Here is a 7767-nt window from a genome sequence, read left to right as displayed (position 1 = left end):
CCTTTCTTCAAACAACTAGTAAATAAAACTACGTACGTAATATCCTGTGTGCCAAACTCTGCAACTTGGTTGGAGTTTATATAGCTTGAAACCTGGTGATCATTATTTGCACGGTAAGATCATTATACTTATGGTAAGCACTTAATGATCCTATACCGAAGATGATGATGCCCTTCGTCGTCGCATTCGAGCTTCCCATGAAAGGTTTTCATCTGAATCCTTGTCGATGCTTCCACAAGTAAAAAATAAGACATCCTAGACGGAAAATTCCGTCTAGGAAAATCAGAATTCCGTCTAGGATGAGTATTCTGTCTTCCGTCTAGGAAAATCAGAATTCCGTCTAGGATGAGTATTCTGTCTTCCGTCTAGGAAAATCAGAATTCCGTCTAGGATGAGTATTCTGTCTTCCGTCTAGGAAAATCAGAATTCCGTCTAGGATGAGTATTCTGTCTTCCGTCTAGGAAAATCAGAATTCCGTCTAGGATGAGTATTCTGTCTTCCGTCTAGGAAAATCAGAATTCCGTCTAGGATGAGTATTCTAGACAGAATTCCTAGAATATGCGTCTAGGAAGTTTCCATCTAGGATGTAGTATTCTAGATAAAAATTCCGTCCACAATACATCCTAGACGGATTATTCTAGACGGAATTCAAAACCGTCTAGAATACATCCTAGACGACATTTCTGTCTAGAATATTGCATCCTAGACGGAAAAAATTTCCGTCTAAGATGAGTATCCTAGACGGAAATTTTCGTCTAAGATAGGTATACTAGACGGAAATTTTGGAAATTTCGTCTAGGATGTTTTTTTAATTTTTTCTAAAAAAATAAGCATTCTAGACGGAATTTTGAGCATCCTAGACGGAATTTCCATCTAGGATGCTATGCTACAGTATTTTTTTTTTTGCTTTCTACAGAATCTCACTTGGAACAAAGATGAAACAGAAAGAAGATCTGTCGCATTCAAAACATGAAGCACACGCAAGATCATAAGAAGAAATATCCCAATTCTGATGACTAAAATCAATTTTCTTGATGAACAAAGATTAGAATTCTGAATGTTCTAGAGTCACCTAACATAGAAATTCTTAATGATATTCTGTACACAGAAATTCTTAATGATAATCTGTACAAAGCTCTTAATGACAATCTGAATGTTCTCGATGGCTTGGACTAATGAAGGAAGAATGTCCTCTATGCATCGCCATGCCATTCACACAAAGTGCTCATTGTTCCAGACGTAGAGAGCCCTTTCCGCTACCTGATCAGATTCAAATACCAAACATGAGAATTGATTGATGTCCTCTACCCATGAACAATATTCTAGCACCTTAATCAATCAAACGTCTAATATAAAAAAAAGTTTGCCATCTTTTTTTCATCTGTTCCTTTATGATTTTTGCATGATGATCTTCAAATCTGGTAATTAACAAATGATAAACTGATTCTCTTTTGTAATTTGTTGTTGATCCCCCACAATAATATCCGGATATTTTTTTCTTTATCATAATAGTACCAAAAGTATGCCAATGTTTTGATAAAATGCTACTTTACAAAATGCAGCATCAAATGGTCAAACAAAACTGGAACGAAGGATAGTTGCTTTATGTAAATAATCAGTTTCTGGAGAAGTGGAGGTATCCAACTTGTAGCATAATTCCATAAATGCATCAACTTGATATTATTACCAAATGCACGAAATGCTTTCAGTACATATATATCCAATTTGCAATAGCATAAATCAATGGTGTCTAAAACAGTTTCCAAGAATGAGATTTCGGTTGCTTTATAATATATCAATGGCAGTGAGAATGTTATCTGTCATGAATCATGGCGAATATCAAATATTTTCTTTTTTCAAATATCATTAATGAAATGGATGAATACTATGAGTTCTACTTATAATGAATTCTCAAGACATCACAGATCAAGCAATATCAGTAAATTGACAGTCATACAGACCCTATTGTAGCCTTCCCCGGTGAATGACGCACCATCACAATAGCGAACCTTGACTCTTTTCCAATTATAGAAGTCTGCAAGAATTATAAAACCAGTTACAATGAAAATAACTTCTAAAGGATTTTGTTTTGAAACTAGCTAAAACAATTCAAAACATAATGAAGGGTCCAGCATGAGTATACCAGGATTCTCTTCACGTTTGTCACTCATTATTCCAGTGAATGAAATCTCCTTCTCCATATAGTAGGATGAACCACAGCGTGATTTCTATCGGTAAGTACATGTTCTTAGGTTATTGCACCACCCTCCTCCCTATGACATTATAACACGAGTTTCAAAACAGAAATATGCTTTTGGACTATTTTAATAACTTATATTTAATGTTATAATGTAATGTCTACAGACCCCTAAATTAACGAGCCAATTATTTGCTCCTGACCCAAATGAAGAAATGCAGGAAACAGCAGAAGAATCAGCCAGGCAGACTGGCGGTTGACCATCGCGGTCGACCACCGCGGTTCACCGCGAACGTGCGCGAAGGCCAGTGGGATTCGGAGCTGATGGCGGTCGACCGTCGCGGTCGACCGCGGATGACTGTAATCGATTTACGTGGTTCGGTCGACCACCGCAGTCGACCGCGAAACCTGCGCGGTCAACCGTCGCGGTCGACCGCAAACTGTATTGGGCTGGGTTTTTGGTTTTTGACCTTTCGTTTCTGAGTTGATATATAACCCTAAACCTGATTAATTAGGGAAAAGCAAGGACGATTTTGAGCAGTCTTTGAGAGAGGATTGTTGCATCCAATTGTGGGAGAATTATGAGAGATCTAGAGCTTTGTTTTAGGGTTTGATCGGTGAGATTTATAACTCTACTTGTATTCTCTAATTTCTAATAGTAAGAACTCCCCCCCTCATTGCCCCGTGGACGTAGGCAACTTGCCGAACCACGTAAATCGTTTGTTCTTGTTGTGGTTGTGTTTTACTTATTGGTTGTGGTTTATCTTGAGTTATTGTTCGTGTTGCACAAGAAGCTTCCGCTGCGCACAACAATTGGTATCAGAGCTAGATTGACAACATGGGAGAAGCAAACACATCAGGTTCGTCTCTTACAAAGGCGATACAGAGTCTGAGCATCAATAACACAAAGATTGATGTTCCGAAGTTCGACGACAAGATCAATTTCAGATTGTGGAGATGTCAGGTGATGGATGCCTTGGATGCACAGAATTTGGAGGAGACTCTTGAGTTAAAAAAGAAACCTTCAGATATGGAGGATAAGATTTGGAGGAAGATGAACAGTAGAGCTTGTGGTGTTATTAGGTCATGCTTGACGCGGGATCTTATTTATGATGTTATGAACAAGACGTCAGAGAAGAAGATGTGGGAAATACTCAATGAGAAATATCTTACGAAGAGCATTAAGAATTAGCTTCACTTGAAGAAGAGATTTTACCAGTTCAGAATGAAGAGGGGAGTTTCCATCAGGGAGCATGTCAACAACTTCACTAAGCTACTTTCAGATATGACCAATGTGGACATTATAGTTAAGGATGAAGATAAGGCGATGCTACTTCTGTGTTTGTTGCCCGAAGATGATTATGGTACGTTCGTTCTCACTATGATCAAGGGAAGAAGTACAGTCAGCTACAAGGAGGTGACCTCAGCTTTGGTGAACTATGAGTTGAGAAAGAGTGATGGTGAACCCTTCGAGAAAGCATCGGGAGATGCATTAGCAGTTCGAGGCCGAGATCCAAACCGTCGCTAATTCAACCGCTCAAAGTCAAGGAATAAGAGTGCCTATAAGAGTAATGGTAGAAATCAATGTCGATATTGTAAAGAAGAAGGACATTGGAAGATTGACTGACCAAAGTGGAAAGAAAAAGCCGAGAAGAATAAGAGGAAAGCTGCACAAGTTTCAGAAGTGAATGTTATAAAAGCTATTGGTGAGCATTCAGATTCAGATTCTTCAGGCTATTCATGCCCTGCATTACCGTCGGTTTGCTATGCGGATTTTACAAAGTGGATGATGGATTCGGGAGCTACATATCACATCTGCCCTAAGAGGGAGTGGTTCTCTAGCTTTGAGGAGGTGGAAAGAGGGGATATCGTGCTTATTTTTGAATCCACGCAAGCAAGAGTCGATAAACGAATCTTGTGTTTATTTTCGAGAGAGTTGTATTTTTTTATTTTTCGTTATTTGAATTCGTTGTAAACGACTAAAGTTATGATGAAATCAATCATGAAGGTGACTTTCGAAAGAAACAAACTGGCAACCATAGTGGGAGCCAACAGCCTCTCTGCAGAGGCTATCGTGATGCAACCGGCGATCAAGATCACGGTGAACGAATAGGTCGAATATGAATTCGACCAGCAGAAGTTTGAAGAGTATCTCTCTTCCTCCTCTTCCAGATCCACCTCTCCTCACAGGCGCACGAAGGCTTCCTCTTCCAGGAACGCTCGCTGGACTTCAGGCTCGAAGATCCAAGATTCTCTTGCCGCCACAGCACTTACACCTCGCGACACCCCTCCAGCTTCCAACAAGGTCCAAGCTGTAGATCTGGGCCTCCCCTCCAGAAAAAGCTTAGCTGGTGAATACGTGCCAACTCTGTCGAAGAGAGCATGCTAAAGATGACGCCAACGCCTTGCACGTCAACTGGCCAAGGCTTTGGAGCCAATGGACGGAATCCGCTATGATGTGGATCAGAAATCTAGGCAGCGCCGAGAATAATAACGGTGAGCAAACAACCTCTCCTCCAAAGCAGAGAAGAATGAATGAGTCCGCGTCAAAAAGGCCCGCTCTACCCTTGAGGAGTGAATCCAGAAGCGCCGTGCATTGCTCACGCATGCCCGAGTCCTTCTGCAAAAAGCAAAAGAAATGTAGAAGGAAGAGGCGGTTAAAAAGTGGCCCAAGCACAAACGAGTGTGGGTGCCGAAGGTAAAGTCAGCGCCTAAGGCAAAAGTGGATGAAGTTACCATTCGGTCTTCGTCAACTTCAGATCTTATTTCCCCTGTCCCCGTACTTTCGACGGAGCCATACGGTAGCGTGGATCTCACCAAATTTAGAGTGTCTCTGAAGGACCGTCTTGGTCCTCTCCCCGAAGATTGAGGTAAAGCACCTGTGAAGAAGCGATTGGGGCCGTTGAAAGGTTCCCAAACAACGATTCAAGCTGGGGGTTATACTAATCCCCCTAATAACAACAAAGGGAAAGCCCTATGACCGACCGCATCGGATTGCGAGTCGAAGTCCAAGAGCCCGTTAGAGTTTCACGCTCGCAAAGGCGTAAATCTGAACGAGTGACTCTTGGAGACGCTAATGAAGCGTCATATCCCCAGAGGAAAATATGTTCATCTGATGACGACGTTATACCTGGGAAGTCGTGCCACCACACGATGCATTGCTCTGGTCATCAGACCGACGAGTTGTACTATCGGGCTGGGGGTACTAATAAATCCCGAAAAAGAAATACCCGAGACACGGACTCGCACTGTCCGTGTGCCAAGATAATCAAGGCAGTGTTGTCAGAATGCTGCTACCATAAGGCCCCACAAAGGGTTTCGTTGTTTGAAAGAATCTCCACCGGAACATCTGAGGCTAAGCCGAGACGTTTCCGCAGAAGAAGTTCAACCGGCACAAGTAACGAGCTCTCACGAGTTACTATTAACATGGTCGACAAAGGCAAATCTATGGGATGCTTCAGTCCTAAATCTTTTGTAGAAGTATCTCAGCGCATGACTTGGCTGCGATCTGGAACTGTCAGACCTAGACCCAGAAGGTCACGATCCTCGGATGACAAAACGTTAGATGCTTGCTCGGGGTTGGCTTCTGATGATACGGCATCCAGCGTAGGACAATCTTATGAATCATTCATTTTTAATGCCGAACAAATGGCTAAAATTCTCGATGAGGCTTTAACCAAGTAGAAGGAGAATTTTAAATTTGAAATAAAGATGGCTATGCAGGAAATGAGAGATATGCACAGCTAATAAGTTGCAACGCTGACGAATCAGCAGGGAGAGTCCAGCCGTTATAATAATCCTAATCAGGTTGACAGTGATCGGGAAGCGAATGAGAATGCTAATATGGAAGCCCCTCCCATTGATAACAATGCTGGGGGTGGGTCTTCAGATGACAACAATATAAAGGAAGACCATGTTACTTCTCCCCGTAATTGCTCGAAGAAAGATATAAGCGAGGATAAGAAAATGAGGGTATTAGAGAGCAAAATCAATGCGTTGATGAGTGCTCAGGAGGTAAAGAAGTCCGGAATACCATGTCCATACCCGAGGGAATGGGAGTCAATCCCATACCCAACAAAGTTTAATCTGATTAACTTCACGCCGTTCGACGGGAAGGGTTCCCCTACCCAGCATTTGATATATTTCAAGTCCCATTTGAGGATAATCTCCAGCAATGAACCTTTAATGGTACGATTATTCGTGGGTACTCTTCGTGGAGCGGCCTTCGATTGGTATCGTCGCCTCAAGCCGGGGAGTATCAACAGTTGGGACGACATGGAAGACATGTTTCTTACGAATTTCTTCAATGATGATACCGAAGTTTCAATCAGAACGTTGTTCGAAAAGAAACAGAAGGATGGAGAGTTAGTGGAGAACTTCGTTAAAAGATTCCGGAATAAGGCGATGAATTGTCGAGATCCGGTCAGTGAAAGTTTTATCGTCGAGACTTGTCACAACAACCTTTTGCTAGATATCTTGGAAGCTATGAGAATGGCGCCATCCAAGACTTGGAAGGACTTGAAAGTGTGAGGAGAACGAGCCGAGCATTTCCTCAAAAGGAAGAAGGTCGGAAGAGGTCAAACGGTGGCTAATAACCCGAAACAGAATTTTGTTCCTCGAGGTAAAGGGAAAGCCCAAGCAAATATGGTGGATGCAAACCAGACGTTTGAATTGCAACCGCAATAGCAACAACAACCACAAAAGGGCCCTCAACAATCGTAATGGCAACAGAGGTCACAAAAGCCAAAGACTACCGGACCAAAATTTCTGAAAGTTTATTCTTTCTAGGAGGACGAAGTTCCTGGTCTCTTCAAACATCTTGTGGAGAATAACAAAATCAAGTTACCTCCAATCCAGGATCAGGAAGACGCTAAGAAGGTTAATGACCCAAAATACAATGCATTCCATAGAGCGGTACATCATCCTACCAAATCATGCTACGCCCTTAAGGATAAGATCCAAGCGTTGATCGATGTTGGAGTCCTTACGGTAAAATCGGCCAAGGAGAAGAAGGTGGGTGCAAATGTCGTATCAATTAGCTTTGGATCTGTTCCTTTAAACTGGTTCCAGCCTGAGCCCATTATAAATGTAGTGGTGAAGACAGTCAACGATGATCCATACAAACAACGCCAGAAAGGACTTGTGCCACACACAGCCCCAAATGGCGAGATTCTCTGGGTCCATCCTGATTTGATCGAAGATGGACAATGGGCTGGGTCGTCATTTAAAAAGAAATCAAAGGGGAAAGGAAAGTTCTGTTATGGAGTTGCAGCTATTCCAGAAGAAAATGATGAAGGTTTTCTTACTTTCCCACTCTCCGAAGACGAGCAAGAGGTCTGTGCTACCAGGAGTGCAAATGAGTACCATTTTAAGTATCCGAGTGCTTCTGATCAATTAGCTAAATAGGGGGTAACTAAAACCATTCCCTCTAAGACATTAGCGGAAATAGGGGTGGTCATGACTCCCCCGGTACCATGTCAAAAAAACTCAGCAAAAGCTAAAGGAGAAAGAGCCGTTATACGAAGAGGGCCAGAACCCGAGGTAGTCTCGATTCAATCAACCGATTAGGA

Source organism: Asparagus officinalis, chromosome 1, assembly GCF_001876935.1.
Source record: "Asparagus officinalis chromosome 1, Aspof.V1, whole genome shotgun sequence".
In the NCBI taxonomy this organism is placed as follows: Eukaryota; Viridiplantae; Streptophyta; class Magnoliopsida; order Asparagales; family Asparagaceae; genus Asparagus; species Asparagus officinalis.
Note: the sequence above shows the minus strand (reverse complement) of the source record.